Source organism: Callospermophilus lateralis, unplaced genomic scaffold (assembly GCF_048772815.1).
Source record: "Callospermophilus lateralis isolate mCalLat2 unplaced genomic scaffold, mCalLat2.hap1 Scaffold_194, whole genome shotgun sequence".
NCBI lineage: Eukaryota > Metazoa > Chordata > Mammalia > Rodentia > Sciuridae > Callospermophilus > Callospermophilus lateralis.
The window spans coordinates 513907-532573 of record NW_027512953.1 but is presented as its reverse complement, the minus strand read 5'-3'; the positions used below and the strand labels follow the sequence as shown (position 1 = coordinate 532573).

Sequence of the window (18667 nt, the reverse complement as noted above, 5' to 3'; positions counted from 1 at the left end):
TGACAAATCATTTGTTCTGAAGAGTAGAAGGTTTTAAATGGTTGAAGAGTTGTAAGACAAGACTAGTAATTAAAGAAATGACTTAAACCAACAGAGATTTAAATCCAGAGAATGACCTTTGAGTCCTGTGTTGTGACTGATACTGGGATATATAATTATGGTTTTGTTTCTGTGGATTTTAAAGAGCTGTGAGACTGTGAGTATTGAGGTAAAAAAAAGGAAAGATCCTTCTAAGAGTATATAGTGTTCAAATGAACTTATGAAGCAGAAAAGCAATATGGCCAGGCTTACCCTGGTAATGATTCTATTTCTGAAAAAAAAAACTAGAATTGATCCATTTTGAATAATTGGATAATTGTTTAGTGTTCTAGTGACTCCAAATGATTAGTGTGATTAACAAGTAATATGAAATCCATAAGAGGCTTACTTTCTGTTTTCTGACTGGAATACAAGTGCCATGATGGTGGTGGCTTTGTCTGATTTGCAATGATTTATCATTTATCACTGTAACAATATCTGACACTAAGCAGATGATGAGTAAGTAACTATTAAATGAATAAATCAATTAATGAATCAATTGATGAATAAAAGCCTAAAAATGACATATGGTGTATAATATAAAAAGAGATACAGATTTGAAAGTGTACTAGAAATAACATGTAAAAATTAAATACATTAGAGGCAAATTTTGAAAGAATTAAGAATTTAACAAAGAAAGCCTAACAGAAAGGTTAATTACAAGGTTGGATATGGTTAAAAAGCTGAATTAGCAACCTGGTAGATAACCTGAGAAAATTAAATAGTAGGCAGCACAGTGAGACTGATAGTTGAAAAACAATGACGTTCAGAAGAAAAAAAGTATTAAAATTTTCTAACCACATAAAAGAGCTATTTCAGAGAAAGAAAACCAAATAAGAGGGTAGAAATATCAAAATATACAATAGTTAAATTTTTTTCTAAAAGTTGATGTAAGGTAAACTCAAGATTCAGGAAGGAAACAAAAACTCTGAGAGTGGAGGAAAATTTATTTTCACAATTAGACATATGGTAGAGAAACTGCAAAACACTAAAAGAAAAAAGAGTAAATATTAAAAGCAACCACACAGTAAGCGAGGAAGAGACAGACAAAAATTATTACCTCCCCCCAAAAGGCAGCTATAACGATCCAGATGTGTCAAAAGCAGGTAACATAATAAAAGTCACAAGACATTAAAAGATTTCTAATTCACTGGAAATCTGGGAAATGGAAATTCAGACACCATTTTCAACCCATCATTTTGAGAAAATTAAAATATAATATTAACTTAAAAAAGAAATGTCAATAAATTGAAATATTTTAAAGTACTATAATTCTTAAAAAATAATTTAAAAATTTCATCTTACAACTCAGCATATCATGTCTAGGTACAAACTATACAAAATTCATGCACATGTACACAAGAATTTGTGGAAAAGAATAATTTTTGCAAGATTATTTATACTAAAAGAAATCTGTAAACAATGTAAATGCTCACTAACCTGAATAATGGAGAAATTAATATGAAGTTATTCATTTAATAGATTTGTGAGAAGTTATGAAAATAAATGAACTAGATCTACATGTATTAAAACTTTAAAAATTCAAAATACAGTACATAATAATACAGTACATAAATATAGTACATAATAATATATTACATAAATACAGTACATAAATATGAATATGTACTGTATTAGATTACATAAAGTGTTAAAACATACAAACAGATTATATATTTTTTTCTTAGTATATATAGTAATGTAATACTCTAGAGGACAAAATATTTTCCTCTTCCATTGCTACGTTCATGGCAGAGAAACCTCTAATAAAGGACAAAATAATAAGAGAAAAAAACATGAATGTATTTGTTTTATTTGACACAGGAGCCTTCAGAAGAGCATCTGTGTATTTTCTGCTAAATTTGATGAAGAAGTGAATAATCATGAGGAAGTATGATGTTAATAAACTGGGAGGAATCTAGCAAAGTGTACTCTTTTCTGATTCTTTTCTGTAGCCCTATGCCTTTAGAGGAATTCCTTTTCTCCAGGCACATGGAGGATTCTTCTAGAATAAAAGTTTTATGATATGCTCCAGGGAAGAAGGGCAAGGGAAGTTTAGGGAGGGCTTCTTGCATCTGCAATTTTCTCAAATGCCAAAGTGCCATGTTTTGGAGTCACAAGGCTGAAACCCATAAGTATATACATGTTGTAAGAGATAGAAGTGATTCAGGATAGTAGCTATCTGAAAATTCAGAGAGGAGAGGATGAAGAAGGATATACAGTGAATTTAAACTATGCCTGTAAAGATTTTTGTGGGTCTGGCACAAATATGAGAGAATACTGAGTCAGCAAAACAGGTTGGTGCATGTGATGTAAGTGGTTGTTATATTATTCTCTATACCTTCTGAATGCTTGAAAATCTTATAACTTTTGCTTAAATTCTTCATTCTGAAAATAAAAATTAATAATGTCATAATTATTTTAGTGAACTGAATGATCAATCTTTGTCCCTTTTATTGCTGCTCCATTTGCAGTTCCTAGATGATGAAAAATGGTTTTTTGCTGTTGGCTATCAAGATTTCAATTAGATTAGGTGCAGTTAGAAGGCAAAAGTTGTTCTCTTTTATCACTTCAAGTATTATGGTTTCTTCTCCATTTCTAGAGGATGATTTAATTTAATAAAATGGGTAAGTTTCATTTGACTATTTCTTTGTTTGTATTGAGTCAATCAATACATCAGAGTCCAGAAACCCATGGTTGGCAATGCTGATTTCTCTTCGAAAGAATCTGCTTAGAAAATGTAGACTTGGGCAGAATATGCAATAATGCTAAAAGTTAATTGAACGATTGCTTCAGGTCCATATTGCTAAGGGCAAGATATTACTTTATGGCATGTGACAATTTAGGAGCTTATCTGGAGGAAAGGCTGATGGCTCAGACTTCAACCTTATAGTTTACAGCAGACTTTAATTTAAGGTGTTTAGAGCCTACTGGTGTCTACATGGCCTTAGCCTTATATCTTGACAAATAAGATGGAACAAACAAAAAATAGTTAAAGAATGTGTTTACATTCTGCATTCACAGACTACAAGTAGACAGGAAGTCTCTATGACAGCTTCCAGAAGGGTAACTCTTGAGACAATCAAAGTAGATCACCCTGAAGAATGAAATAGCTGCATTATAATGGTGACAGTTATAATGACCTTTTTAGGAAGCCCTGTCACATCTTTAGCACTGAATTGCATTATTTTCATAACCGAAAGAATTTTTTCATCATTAATGTACAAACAAAACGGGACCTCCCCTCCATTTCTTTCTATTTTTAAATTCTACACTTTCTCCCTGAATTAGTCCTCTTGCTATCCTATTTATTTACAACAAGTGGACTCAATCACTTCCTCTCCCAAATATTTATTTGTTCCTCTGAAAATATCTAACATGGTTTCAAGGGCTCAATAAATATTGATCAATGTGATAGGATTAAGATTCATCTGTTCAATATTTATAGATTTAAAATACTAATACTAATACTATTGTCATACACATGGTACCATTTGTTTGGGACAAAGTGCTTAGCTTAAAAAAAAAAAAGATTGAGTGAGAAATTTTGCCTATTGTTTCCTGATATGATGTGTGAAATTATGCCTTTCAGAATAGTGTCACATATTTTAAAATTGAATTTTAACTATTAAAAGTGATTATAGCTAAAGCAATAATAACTGTTGTTATTTGTTTAAATACACACAAAATTATCTGCCATGTAAATTATTAAATAGATTTCCTGTGCAGTAAAAAAAAAGTTTTGAATTATTAAATAATTAAGTTAATTAATAAAGTTTTCCTACCTCTATGGCAAGGGTAAGAAAATTTTTTTCTGAGAAAGGTTGAGTAGTTGGTATTTTTTGTTTTGCAGACCATAAGCCTCCCTGCTAACTACTCACCTACATAGTTAAGCCAAGAAAGCAGCAGTAGAGAGTGTTTACAGACAGGGGAGGTTGGTTTTAGACCAGCTATGAGCTATAATTTTCAGATCCTGTTATAACATGTAAGGTTTTTATTTATTTGAGTTTATTGGATGCTGTCACTGTGATTTCAAAACTAAAGTTTCATAACATTAGGATAAAGCCAACAATGGCAGCACCTGATATTCAATTGGCTAACATTAATCAAATATCTTAGGAGATGTAACATAGACTCTGGCTCTGCTTTGGGGCCATGATGGACTGTAATTTTTTAGTACAGTCCTCCCTGATGGAAAAGTGCTAAGTAACTGAGCTACATCTTTCTGATCATTCATAGGATTAATTTGTAATAGTCTTTAAAATAACCCAATTCTCAGAAACTAATGCACAAGTCCTTCCAAAGATGATTCTAAAGAGTTCTTCCTTACTAGATGAAGGTCTTTTTTCAAACATTTTCTAAGTGAGATTGTCCATCATCTCCCAATGTAAAATTCCCATACTCCTAATACAATTTGTTCCCTCTTGGACTGGCTTATTTTTGCAAGATCACATATCAAACAAAGTATATTACATTTTACCATTTAATTTCTAAAGACTGTCTCTTCCCACTCTTTTTGTTGTGTTTTTGTTTTATTTGGTACTGGTGACTAAACCCAGAAGCACTTTACCAATGAGCTACATTCCCAGCCCTTTTTATTTTTTATATTGTGGCAGGGTCTTGCTAAATTGCCCAGGGTGGCCTTGAACTTGAGATCCTCCTTTCTCATGCTCCTGAATAGCTGGGATAACAGGTAATCACTACCAAACCAGGTGACTCCTCCCACTTGAATGCCAGTTCTGTGAGAAACATTTCTAATCCTTTTTTTATTGTTGTATATTTTTATCTAGAATTGAACCTGTAGCATAGCAGTCATTTAAGCAATATTTGTCACATAAATGAATAAGTGTTTATTGATAAATATGCTAATATTGATCAAATATAATTTTAGAAAGTAGCCAAAGAGATGAAGGAAAACTTTGATGAAGGAAAAAAATGATGATGTTAGACTTAACTATCTCAGGGTCATTGTCTTTGATTTTCATTACTTTTTTAATGGTTTATCACATTGAAAGCCAATGAGAGATCTAAATATTACATTGGTGGAAGACAAAAGGACAGGCAGTAATCTTCTAGATCTATGCCAATATATTTAAGTATAAAGTTCAGTCAAAAACAACATGGTATAGACTCACTTTTTCATTCTTCTCCCCTCTAAATATAACTAAATGCTACAAAAGCAGTTAAGAGATTATGAAAAGTTGAAGGAAATATATCCTATGGACTTGAGGATAGACACACTATTGGAGCCCCGGGTTTTCTTTTCATTTCTCATTAATCTTCTTTTAATCTTTCATACAAATCTTCTTTCTTTGATTAGAAAGGGAAAGGTGAGCAGGAACATAGCAGTAAGACCCACTGCCCTGTGGAGGCAGGAACCCAATCTGTCTGAAGTAGCACCATCAGTGTATCTCAACCTGCCAACCCATCCCACACCCATTACTGGCAGGCAGTATGCAAGTCCTTCCACCCACATTGGTGGTACAAGCAGGCCCATTATCTCCCAGGCCTCTACCCCAAAACAGAAGATAAATTAGCCCTGGGATCTCCCAAAACTGCTTTTATTGGTAGTACACCAGTTGTACCCTACTACTTCTCTCTCTTCCCTGTGACAGAAGATGTCTTGCAACCCTGAAAGAAAACATCAGAGATAAATGAGAAAAATCAGTAGCACTGAGTGCTGAGAGAACAGACCAGAGAATATACTTTCCATCTTCCATATCTGGATACCCTGTGTCCTAACATGTCAGGAGTAGCAAATGAATTATGGGTCTTTGAACTGACCAGACACAGAGGTGAAACCTCCCTTGGGAATTTCTAGGTGCAATGGTATTGCACCTAAAAGGTATTGCACCTAAAGATTTCCCAATCAATATGGTGACACCATTTTCAAAGGGAGATTCTGTACCAGCCACAGAATTTATAAGTTCATAACCTTGGGTTCAAACACCTGCTGCCTGGAGGTAGACAATTATACGCACAAGCTGATAAGCCCTAATTGGGCTGCTTTTACCCTCAACTTCAGCTTTGATTATCTTGAAGTCGCTTTCTCTCTCTCAATAAATCTTTATATCTTCCACCAGAGGCAGGCTGAACCACCATGCCCATCTTTTTATCCACTTTTGTGTCTGTTTGTTTTTTCATAATCTCCTCATTGATCAGTTTGTGCAGCCCTGAATAAACTGTTACATAGGACCTGACACTATTCAACACTGGAAAGCCTGGAGAAGCATATTCTGCCCTCAAAGGCAGAACAAGCAGTGATTCAGCAAGAATTCAAGTGAACCAGAAGAATGAAGCAGACCAGAAAAGCATTGCAAGAGCTCACCAATCTGCATTTTCTTTGGAACACAGCCAACAAAGTTAGGCTAGATGCTACCTATTAAATCTAGACAGGATAACTCTCAGCTAACATACAAGACCTAAATAGGATATATAGTCACCCAATTTAAGGTATCAAATGTCTAAGATACAATTGGAAATCACCAGCCATTCCAAGAGGGAGTACAATTGCAACAGGAGTGATAACAGAAAATCAACTGACACCAATATTGAGATGGAGCAAATGTTGGGACTGTATGATAAATATATTAAATCAGATCAATGAGGAATTTTGAATTCCTGTGCAACAAATCCAAAAGTAGAAAATGCAGCAAATAATTATATAAAATTGAGCAAAATGGAAAATATATAAATGAAAAATGTGATAACACATTTTTTAAATTGGAGTCTTGGCTAAAAAGTAGAATAGAGAATATAGAAGAGAGATATAGTGAACTTGAGAAAGGATCAATAGACTTTAGTCAATCTGAACATCAAAAGAAATATAGCCTATAAAGAACATGGACAGAGCATTAGGACTTTTGGGACAGAAAACAATAACAAATAAATCAAATATTTATATCATTAGAGTTTCAGAAATAGATTAGAAAGATGTGAAACTTATAGACTACTCAAAAAATAGCTGAAAACTTTCAGAATTTGGTAAAATTCTTTAATTCTATGGATCCAGGAAGCTGAGTGAAATCTAAGTAGGATAAATCTAAAGAAATTGTTGCCTCATTATTATACCAAAACATATAGTTAAACTTTTAAAAACTAAAGAAAAAGGAAAAATTTTTAAAGCAACTAGAGAAAACAATGCATATTACACAGAAGTGAATAAATTCCATTGGCAGGGCATTCTTCATCCGAATCTGCACAGGCCAGGAGGAACTGGAACAATGCTTTCTAAGAGATGAAAAAACTTCATCAACCAAAAATTCTATGTCTGGAAAGCTATATCTTGGCCTAATGGGGAAAGAGAAATATTATACTACCCAGGAAAACTAAGAAAATTTGTTACCAGCAGGCATAAATGTAGAAAATGGTTGGAGGAAACTCTCCTAACAGTAAAAAAATGATAATAAAGGAATGTACTTGAAATTCTAGAATACAAAGAATGAAAACAGAATAAGTAAAACAGAGGTAAATTATATTAAATTACTTTTTTTGTCTTATTAGTTTTAAGAATTATATTTGATGTATGAAGCAAAAATTAAAATACTATCTGTTGTGATGCTAATACATGTAGCAGAAATAATTTGACTATTTTAATAATGGAAGAGTGTAATGGGACCAAAATGTAAAGTAAATATAATATTTTCATCAGTGATAAAGCACTGGTACAAATAGACTGTGATGTTACATATGTTTTATTATAGAGAGCAATTAATAGAAAAATGGCACACATTATTTACCAAAAAGCAACATTCATAAGACAAAATAGAGCCTAAAAATTATTCATAGGAAACTGAGAAAGAGAAAGAAGCAAAGAAAGAGACAACAAATAGAATGGCAGACATATCTATAATTCCTTTTAAGATCAATGTCTAGAACACAGTTGCTCTTGGACATATGATGAGTTTATGTTCAGACAAACTCATTGTTAACTGAAAACCTCATACATCAAATCTACTCTCCCATGTTTACTGCATCAGTATTCACAATAACCAACAAATGGAAATAACCTAAGACTTTATCAACTGATGAAAGGATAAAGAAAATTTTGGAGATATTCACAATGGAATACCATTTAGCCATTTAAAAGGATAGAATTCTATAATTTGCAACAATATGAATGGAACCGGAGATTGTTAAATTAATTAATACAGACCCAGAAAGACATGTATGTCTCTCTTATATGTAAAATCTTTAAAAAAATAAGTTTATCTCAGAGCAGTTGACAGTAGAATGGTGGTTATTTGAAGCTAGGGAGAGTAAGGGGAAGGGAAAGATGGGGAAAGGATGATCAATGGTTACTAAATAATATTGTTTGGGAGGTAAGTATAGATGACAATAATGTGCTACTTATTTAAAAAAGATAAAAGAATTTTGAATGTATTTACCAAAAGAAATCATAAATATTTAAGGATATATTAATCCTGATTTAACTATTGCGAATATGTAGCATGCATCAAAATATCATATAGTATCCCATAAATATGTACAAATTTTGTGCTTATAACTAAATAATAAAATAACCTTAAAATCTTTATTTAAATGCATTTAATACACTAATTTCCCAAACATCACACATGAGGAACATAACACACTGTAGATCATCAGTTGTTTACTCTCATGAGAGTTGTTCACTGCTCAACATCATGAGAGTATTCTTAGCTCATAAAAGATTCACATACATAGTTCAAAGGAAAGTTTCTACTGAAGATGTAACACTTTGATATTGTTATAAAATTCAAAAAAAATTAAGTCAAACAAACCATCTTGAATTGAAGAACATTCATATACCAATCAAAGAGATTTGCACGGGTGATTTTTAAGAGCATGACCTAACTTTATTCCAAAAGAAACTGATTTAGAACACAAACATAAGTAGTAAAAATGAGATAGATGGAAAATGTTATATTGTGGTAGGTAATCATAAACAAGCAGACGTGGCTATAAAAATGTCAATGAAACCAAAAGCTACTTTTTTCAAATATCAGTAAAACTGATAAACCCCTATCAGAACAGATAATAAAAAGAGAAAAGAAATAAATCCTAAGTACTAAGTTTGATTCAGGGAATATCCCTACAGATCTTTCCCGTGATAAGAACAATAGTAGAAACAGCAATGAGCACTGAGAAGTTTCTCTCAGAAGAAATGAACCAAGTGGTAGAAGACCACAGATTAATACTTTAATTAAGACCACTGATAAATACTTCATCAGGATAAAAAACTGTTCACCTGAATAATCTCATAATCACGAAAGGAACTTCCTTTTCAGTTTAAAAGTCCCCCCCCTGCAAATAAATTCCCAAGACTAGATAGCTTCACAAAAAATTTACAAATACTTTAGGAGGAATTAAAACTAATCTTATATAATATAGCACTGATAGTAGAAGATTGAACATTTCCCAAATCATTTTATGAAGCTAGAATTACCCTGAAATTAAAATAGAAGATAAGACATTTTTTTAAAAAAAGTTATAAGTAAATAATTCATTAAATTAGAGGCAATTTTAAAAAATTCTAGAAAACACATTTTTGTGGCATGTAAAAAAGTTATACTCAATGATCAAATGGGAATTACATCAGGAATAAAAGGTATGTTTACTGGAGAATTTTATTTTAAAAGCCAACTAATACAATGCATGGCATAAATAGAACAAAAGACAAAATGACATGATCATCTCATAGATGCAGAAAAAGCATTTGAAAAATTTGAGACCACATTTTTTTGTTTTACACATGACAGTACAATGATCTTGACATATCATACATCTGAATCAGATAGGATATAATTTCTCATTTTTCTGAGTGTACAGGTTGCAGAATTACATTGTTGATACCACTTTTTGATAAAATTACTCAAAAAAAAACTAGTAGTAGAATAGAAAGAAACTTGCTAAACCTGATTAAAAAAAAACCTCACAGTTAACATCATATATAATGGTAAATATGATGATTAATTTTGTGTCAATTTGACTGTGACACGAGATAGTTGAACATAATTTCTAGGTGTGTTTATGAGGGTGATTCCAGAAGAGAGTAACATTTGAATTGGTAAACTAAGTAAAGCTGATGGAACTCCCTGACGTGGGTGTACATCTGCAAGATGTTGAGAGCCTCACTAGAACAGAAATTGTGGAGAAAGGCTGGGTTCACCCTCCCTCTGCCTAACAGTTGGAGCAGAAACATGGACCCTCTCTTGCCCTTGTCACTTCTGGTTCTCAGACCTTCCAACCCTCAATGAGAACTTATCAGCAGTTCTCCGGCCCTCAGGCCTTTGATCTGTGGCAATAGATTTCCTGGGTCTCCAGGCTGCAGAGATTGTGGGATTTCACAGCCTCCACAATCATGTGTGAATCAATTTCTTATTATAAATTTTGTGATGAATATATTTGTATTCTTTTGTTGTTATTGTTGTTGTTTGTTTGTTTCTCTGAAGAGCCCTGACCAAAACAGTAAAAGATTAAGTGCTTTCCTCCTAAAGCAAAGCACAAAGCAAGAATGTGAATTTTCACAACTCTAAATTGAATGCAGTATTAGTTCCAGCCAGTGAAATAGGGCCAGTTAAATAAATAAGACACCCAAAGGAAGAAGTAAAAACATTCTTATTTGTAAATAACATAACTGTCCACACAGAAAATCCTAAGGGCTGCCCAGATTTATAGAGTTTGTAGAACTTATAAATAAGCTCATCAAAGTTATAAGATACAAGACCAAATTATGAAATTCTTTATGCAATCTAAAAATTAACTGTGGAAACCAAAATTTAAAAAATATATACTATTTATGATCACTGTCATCCAGCTACTAAAGAGACAAGAAGATCATAAGTTTGAGACCAGCCTCAGAAATTTGTTAAAACCCTGTCTCAAAATAAAACAATAAAAAAACTGGGATGTATCTAAATGGTTGAGCACCCCAGGTTGAATCCCCAGCTTCAGAAGGAAGAAAGGAAGGAGTGAAAGAAGCAGGTAGGGAAAGGGAAAAAATCAAGTAAAGTCAGCCAGCCAATATCCCAAGTTTACATACTGTATGATATCATAGTTTTGAAATGACAAATTCACAGGAATAGAAAATAGATTAATGGGTGCAAAGGAGTAAGTATGGGCCAAGTAGGTGAGAAAAGGATATATGGTTTTAAGGGTATCAGGAGAAAATCTTGTGGTGATGAAACCATTCTGGATCTTGATTGTGGTGGTGGCTACATGAACCCAGACATATAATCAAATTACATAGAACTAGACAAACACCTATGGATACAAACGAATATAAGTAAAATTGTAAAAAGAAAAAAAAAATAAAGACCAATGAATTACTCAATGTAGATATTCTGGCTATGATATTGTACTATAATTTTGCAAGATGCTATTACTGAGAGAAATTAAAGTTATAGATAATCTTCCTATATAATTTCTTATAACTGCATGTGCATTTGAAGGGTCTCCAAAAAAGTTTTTTAAGAAACAGCTCTTGCTGTATCATTTTTTTTTCATTACCCCAAATTTCCACCACTGGGAACACACTATCATAATGATCTAAGATATTTTTAACACTCCCGTTTATCATTCATATCTATGAGGTCAAGTATAACTTTTAAATCACTGTGAATTCACTTAATGAAAGAAAGCCAGAATGACTGTGTCAATGTGTTTGATAAACTTGAAGAAACATAGTACAGTTCTTTAATGAAAATGACCAATGCAAATACATGCAGCAATGTGCTCAAAGTTAGGTGTGCTACCAGCAAATTCTTTAAAAAATATTATTTAATTGTAGTTGGACCCAATACTTTTATTTTATTTATTTCTTTTTAAAAATATTTATTTTTTAGTTGTAGTTGGACACAACACCTTTATTTCACTTGTTTATTTTTGTATGTGGTGCTGAGGATTGAATCCAGTGTCTCGCACATGCTAGGCAAGTGATCTACCACTGAGCCACAACCTCAGCCCCACCTACCAGCAAATTTTGATAGTAAAATGGAATTGATAAAAGAGAAATTTGAATTGACAAAAGTTTCAAAAAACTATTTTTTAGTTATGAACAATCCACTCATCTTTTCCACCTCCAATTCCCAAAGGAACTGAAGTGGCTTCAAAGCCAGGATCATACTTTTAATTACAAATAATCATTCCTAAGTTACTGATCATTTTTCTTCCCAATTAACAGACATTTTCCAGAGAAAGTAAAAAATTGCAAATTATAGACTGCAAACAACTTTCATGTAAAAGAATTTGTAGACCATTGCTCAAATACAGAGTCACACAAACTCTGAGATTGATTGGGACGCTGAATTTTGTTTCCAGGTGGCTTTCCAGGTGCTCCAAGGATTTGCCCACTAATTTCATGTACAGTCATAGATGGGTCAAAACGCCAGCTGCGTAGTGACTTCAATTAAGTCAACAAAGAGAATTCACCTGAAATTATTTATGTGACCTCATGTTCATATCTTTAGATTGTATACTGGATGATCATTTGCATTTATAGTTTACTTATTCTTGTAACTATTTCATGGGGAAAAAAAAAGCTGAGCCCATTTGCAATTGTTTCCTACATTTTAAAATAGAATTATTCTTTGTTCTGACTTCAAATTATTTGCATATGAAATGTTTTACAGGTTATCTTCGACAAAGAAAATGTCATTACATTTTTATTTTCTTATAGGATTCTTAAGTAATTTCTCATTCAGCAGGTCAGTAGAAAAATCATTAGAAGAATGATTTTCACATTTAGCACACACATTTTCAAATACTCAATTTCTATTTAATTTAACTGAATGAGAACTAAGTGTATGGGTCCTTTATTTTAAAATGTTTGTTAGGCACTGGGAATATCACATGAGCTACTTTTTTTTTTTTTGAAATCTGAAATCATGCAAATGCCTCTCTTTAAAATACCAGAGATTTTACTCTCCTGAAAATTTGCATTGTTAGAAATATATAGCATAAAATGAACCAAAGGCTATTAAGGTTTTTAAGATGTCAACTGAATTCTACACACTACATTTATTCTGTTCCCATTTGCTACCAAGGAAAAGTGCAAAGTCAAACATGTTCTTACAAAAAGCACTATAAGCTGCATGTAAATGAGACCACTTTTCCTGAGGGTCTATCTTCGATTTGATAGTGCATTTAAGTGCTTGCTTTCACTCAGAATAGGTTGAAACATACAAATAGAAATTGAGAGCAGTGAAAATGTCATTTATCCAAGATTTTCCCCAGGAATAAAAGAATCAAAACATATTATACTGTCTCTTAAAAGCAATATTTGATTAACTTAGCAATTATTTTCTATCAGGAAATACAAATATTAAATGTATAAAAAATGCTGCAGGTGATTGATGACCAGAAGGATATACAAATCTGGCCATTTTATTGAATACTATTGCTTTTTAGTGCATCAATATCCTATCCTCTTCTATTCTCTTCTCTCTCTTCATTTCTGGGTCCAAATGCCATACTGATAGCTGCAGGGTTCGGATTTACAGCTATGGCTACTTAACATAAACTCACCGTATTCTATATTCTATATGGTAGATATAGAAAAATTCCACCCATTCTTTCTTCTGCAACTCATGACTTTTGAATATATCCTATAGTTAATGTTCGTTTTTATACTATATTTTACCAACATAACTCATAATTATTTCTCCAGTAGTTTCCCAGCTAGAACCCATGTTGGACAGATGTAACTTCCACAGGTAGCTTGAACAACAGTTAAAAGCATGGTTCCTATTGTCAGACACACCTAGGTTTAGCTTTTGAGTCTTCCCCTAACACTACAATGAGAAAGTTATTAAATGACTCATGGCTCATTTGCTGTTTTTTTTTTTTGTAACAATAGGTATAATAATTCTCAGTTACCCATGAAATAATATTTGGGAATTTCTTAGAATAGTTCTAGAATTTAGAAAATATGTTAGTTCTTATTGTTTTAACTTGTCCCAGTTGCATGTAACATTGAAAAATCTCTGGGAAAGAAACTCAGCCCATGATGAAAACAAATTTAAGTCATTAGAAAGAGAGGTCAATTTAGTTTGTATATAAGGTTGTATATTTTTCCCCTTCTTCTCCTCTTCCTTTGTATTTAAACTCCCTCCATCTTGCTTCAGAAACAAAACTGGCATGTCCTTTATCGAAGGTATCTGCAGCCTAGGTTCTAGAGCAGAGCTAAGCAGAAACAAAGAGCCAAAGTACAATAAATAACATGTAATTATGCGAGTGAAAGAAAAATCTAGAAATATAAGCATTTAAGTTTGGGGTTGTTATCTCAGGAAAATTGACAAGTACAAAGACGCATAGGTGAAATTAAGGCACTGCCATAACAAAACTCGAAATTATGGCTTTGCTTTAAAGATTAGTGTCTATATTAAGAAAACTATATTTGCAGCCTAGAAAAATGATAACTCATAGGATGCGATGACAAAACAACCTGGAGGGAAATGACACATGTAATAAACACGTGGTATTACACAAACGGGGTTGCAAAAGTAAATATTACATAGGTACCTTGGTTACCATTTGTTGCATTAGACAAAACGGGACAAGAAAGGGGCGTTTTTAAAAAAGAAGCTATCTCTTTTTTTGTAGTTGTATTTGGACACAAAATACTTATTTTATTTGTTTATTTTTATGTGGTGCTAAGAATCGACCCCAGGGCCTTAACATGTGCTAGGTGAGCACTCTACCACTGAGCCATAACCCCAGTCCAAAGCTATCATTTTATATATATATATATATATATATATATATATATATATATATATATATATATATATTTTTTTTTTTTTTTAGGTGTAGATGGACACAACACAATGCCTTTATTTTTATGTGGTACTGAGGATCAAACCCGGGTCCTGCCTGTGCTAGGCAGACACAAACCCACAGTCCCTGCCTGAAGCTATAATTTTTGATGAAGGAATAAGTTGCAGAAAAGACAACCTTGGTATTTCAGAAATTTGAAGTGTTAAAAGATAAAAATATTTATCTTCCAAGTGGCTAGGGCCAGCATCTTGTTCTTGGATTTCCCAGAACTGTGAGAAATGACTATCAGTTTATGATAGTTCATTGTTACAGCTTGAATGAACTAAAATATTCATTTGGACCTTCTTAAACCAAATGGTCTTAACTTCTTTCTACATTAGTCACCTATTCCTCAGTCCACCTTCATCTAAGGTCAAATATTAACTCAAAATATGGAACTCCAGTAGCTACCCCCTAACCCTGTTCATTTGTCCTGCTTCATCTCCCAAACTCCATCTGCACTGAGCTTTGATTTCATGGTCTTCAGCAGAACAAAGAACTTTGACCTCTATTTTATCCTCTTCTGTGACCCCTATATGAGTTCATTATTCCTGTATTTTATTTCAGTCTCTGTTCTATCTCTATTCAGTCTGTGTCGCATAGTTGATTTCAAGCTTCAAGCTTACAAGCATGGCTCGAATTTCTGTTTTGCTTACTTTCTTTTAATGCTCTTCTCCATCTCCTCGTCCTTATTTTCCTTATCCTTCTTTTCCTTTCCTTATACTCCTTCTTCTTTCTATTCTTCTCCTCCCCCTCCTCCTTTTTATCCTACCCCCTCCTTCTTCATTTCTACTCCCACTAAAATGCCAACAAAGCTGGCTAAGAATTGCAGGAGAAATAACACACTTCTGGAGATAAGAAATCTCTAGTCATATTTGAACTACCCTCAGTGGAGTGCTAAGAGAATTTTCCAATTACTAGTCCTACAACCCTTGTACCAATCCTACCTTATTATCTCTCCCTGATTCTACTATTTACTATTGCTCTCTTCAAATAGTCTATGCTCTAGTTTTGTTTTATTATTACATTCTTTATATTTTATTTGTAACCACCAATTCTTCTTTCTTTCTGTCCTTGCTAGACTTTGATTATATTATCCATATCATTACTTCTTCAGTTCACTGTTCTACTCATTAGTTTTTCTCTGAATAATCTCATTCTTTTTGACTTATTAATAATCATAGCTCTCTATTTCCAACACAGATTTTTTTCCTTGAGTTTCAGATTCATATATATTCAAGAGAATGATGAATATTGATTTCTACCTAGAAATCTGCAATGTGTCAAATTCATCATTCTGCCTGATTCTTCCTTCAATATTCACCCACAATTAGACCTGGGAACCTGACAGAAATTTTTTGGTTCTTTCTTATCTCTCACCTTCAACATTCATTGCCCCTTTCTTTGTCTTCTCCATTTCTGCAGGCTGTGTACCAACATAGGCCTTCTCTCCTCTGGATTGCAAACTGTAACTGCTACCAAATTATTATTTCTTCTGTCTTCTCTCTGGTCAAAATTGTCAAAATGAGCCAGACAAGGTGGTGGAGGCCTGTAATCCTAGTGGCTCAGGAAGCTGAAGCATGAGGATCGAGAGTTTAAAGCCAGCCTCAGCAACTTAGTAAGGCCCTAAGCAACTCAGTGAGACCCTGTTGGGTTGGGGATGTGTCTTAGTAGTTAAGCACCCCTGGGATAAATCTCCAGAACCAAAAAAAAAATGACCCATGTAAAAGAAAGTCTGGTGCAATTATTTCTCCTCCTAAAACATTCCCTATAGGCTAAGATTAACACCATAAGTTACCCCCCTACCCCACAGGAAGTCTACAGGTTCTCCTGTCTTGTTTTTGTTCTGTGTACTAAACTGACCTATACTACTACCAAATTATGTGAAAGCATACAATCTCTCCTATATCCAGTTTTTCTAATAAATTTTAATTCAGCCTGACTCACCTCAGAAATCACCTTGTCCAAGAAGTATGACCTTGAATCTGGGAAGATGGCAGAGTAGTGTAGACTGCTTTCCAAGCTGTTACGTGGCATGAGACCAAAGTAGCAGACATGCAACTTCATGGTGATGTGGGTAGGGGGAAAGAGGGATTCCACTGGAATTTAATACTGGACACTCAGAGCAGCCTGGGGACTCAGAACATTGGATACAAGAAAATAAAAAAAGAAAGCCCACTGTGGGCTCCAGCTGCCAGAGACAACCCTCCACCGACAAAGGGAGGAGGACTTGGGGCAGCCGCCTTTCAGGTGGTGCTGTGGCGCCTACGGGTGTGGAGAAATCTGAAATCAAAAACACTGCTTGAATTTATCTGAACTAAGAGGCAGGGCAGCAACCCGTGTTCTTGACAAGCACACTAGGTGCTGGGTAAGCAAGCTGAATCCGGACTGGCTGCAGATTGCTGAGGTGGGAGCCATCTTGGGGCAAGCAAGCCTGTGCTGACATCAGTGGAACTCAGGAGAAAACATACCTACATACACAGCCACAATATTCCAGTTTTCCTGCAGATGCCTAGCAAAGGACTTAGGTGTTGTCTGGCATAACGTGAGAGAAACACACATGGGGTGGACTCTACCTAGGAGGACGTAAGCTGGAATGGCAAAGGGGAACCTTGTTCTGGTGGCTCACATGACCAGCTGAAGCAGCCCAGGAGTGGAGTCAGAGCTGGCAGGGGTGAGTTCACTCAGGAACTACACCTGGGAAAGCAAAACTCCTAAGCAAAAATGAGTGCGGGATCAGCAGTACTGACACACAATTAGATTTATTGAGAGGCACCTGAAAACCAAACCCACAGAAGCAATCAGCCAAAGTGTAGCCCTAGGGGCACTTCAACCTGGTCTCTCCAAAGAAGGCACCTTTCAGTCTCACCTGACAATACCTGACAATACCTGAGGCCCAAATATATCTCAGTGCCACCGCCTGCCTGATCGCCCCCTCAGAGAATATGCTGCAGAAACAATACCCTAGGAGTGCACAGATCTGGTAGGAAGGGTCAAAACGGAAACTGTTACAGTTCACATGTGGTGTCCACCAAAAGCTCACATGTGAGACAGTGCAGGAAGGTTTGGAGGAGAAATGATAGGGTTATAGCCCTAACATAATCAGAGAATTAATCCCTGGTGGGATTAACTGGGTGGCAACTGGAGGCACATGGAGTGTGGATGGAGGAAGTAGTTCATTGTGGGCTATCAGGTATATATCTTGTATCAGAGAATAGAATCTCTCTCTTTGCTTCCTGATGATCATCATGTGAGCTGCTGCCCTCCACCACATTCTTCCCCATGATGTCCCTGCCTCACTTGGAGCCATGAGGAACGGAGCCTGCTCTCTATGGATTGAAACTTCTGAAATCACAGCCTTAAATAAAGTTTTCCCATACAATTGTTCTAGTCAGGTCTTTCAATCAAAGCAAAAAAAAAAAAAAACTGACTTAAATACTGACTATGTCTTAACCCACTAAACCTCATACTGGGGAGAAGAAAAACTGAGTCTCATATCAAATAGCTTATATCTTGGGCCACTCCAAATAGTAACTCAGAAATCAACATTATAACAGGAAGGGATTAAAGTTCTCCACTTCTCTATCAGTAATTTAATCAGAATAATTGTTAAGAGAGACAGTTGAACACAGACATTGACCACCCATTTTAGTCAAATATTTTGACCACATCAGTACTCAGCAGGCTCTAACTTCCTGGCATCTCGTTATACAAGATTTTCATGAAATCCAGTCAATTAAATCACTGTCTGGTACACTCATGATCAGCAACAGGACATCCAAAGTTTCTCTAG

At 34.4% G+C, this 18667-nt stretch overlaps 1 pseudogene; it reads right to left on the bottom strand.

Annotated features, from left to right (window-relative positions):
* The window catches only part of LOC143640355 (kynureninase-like), a 75903-nt pseudogene extending 58992 nt beyond the window's left edge, over positions 1–16911 (bottom strand).
* Between the last annotated feature and the right edge of the window lie 1756 nt (positions 16912–18667).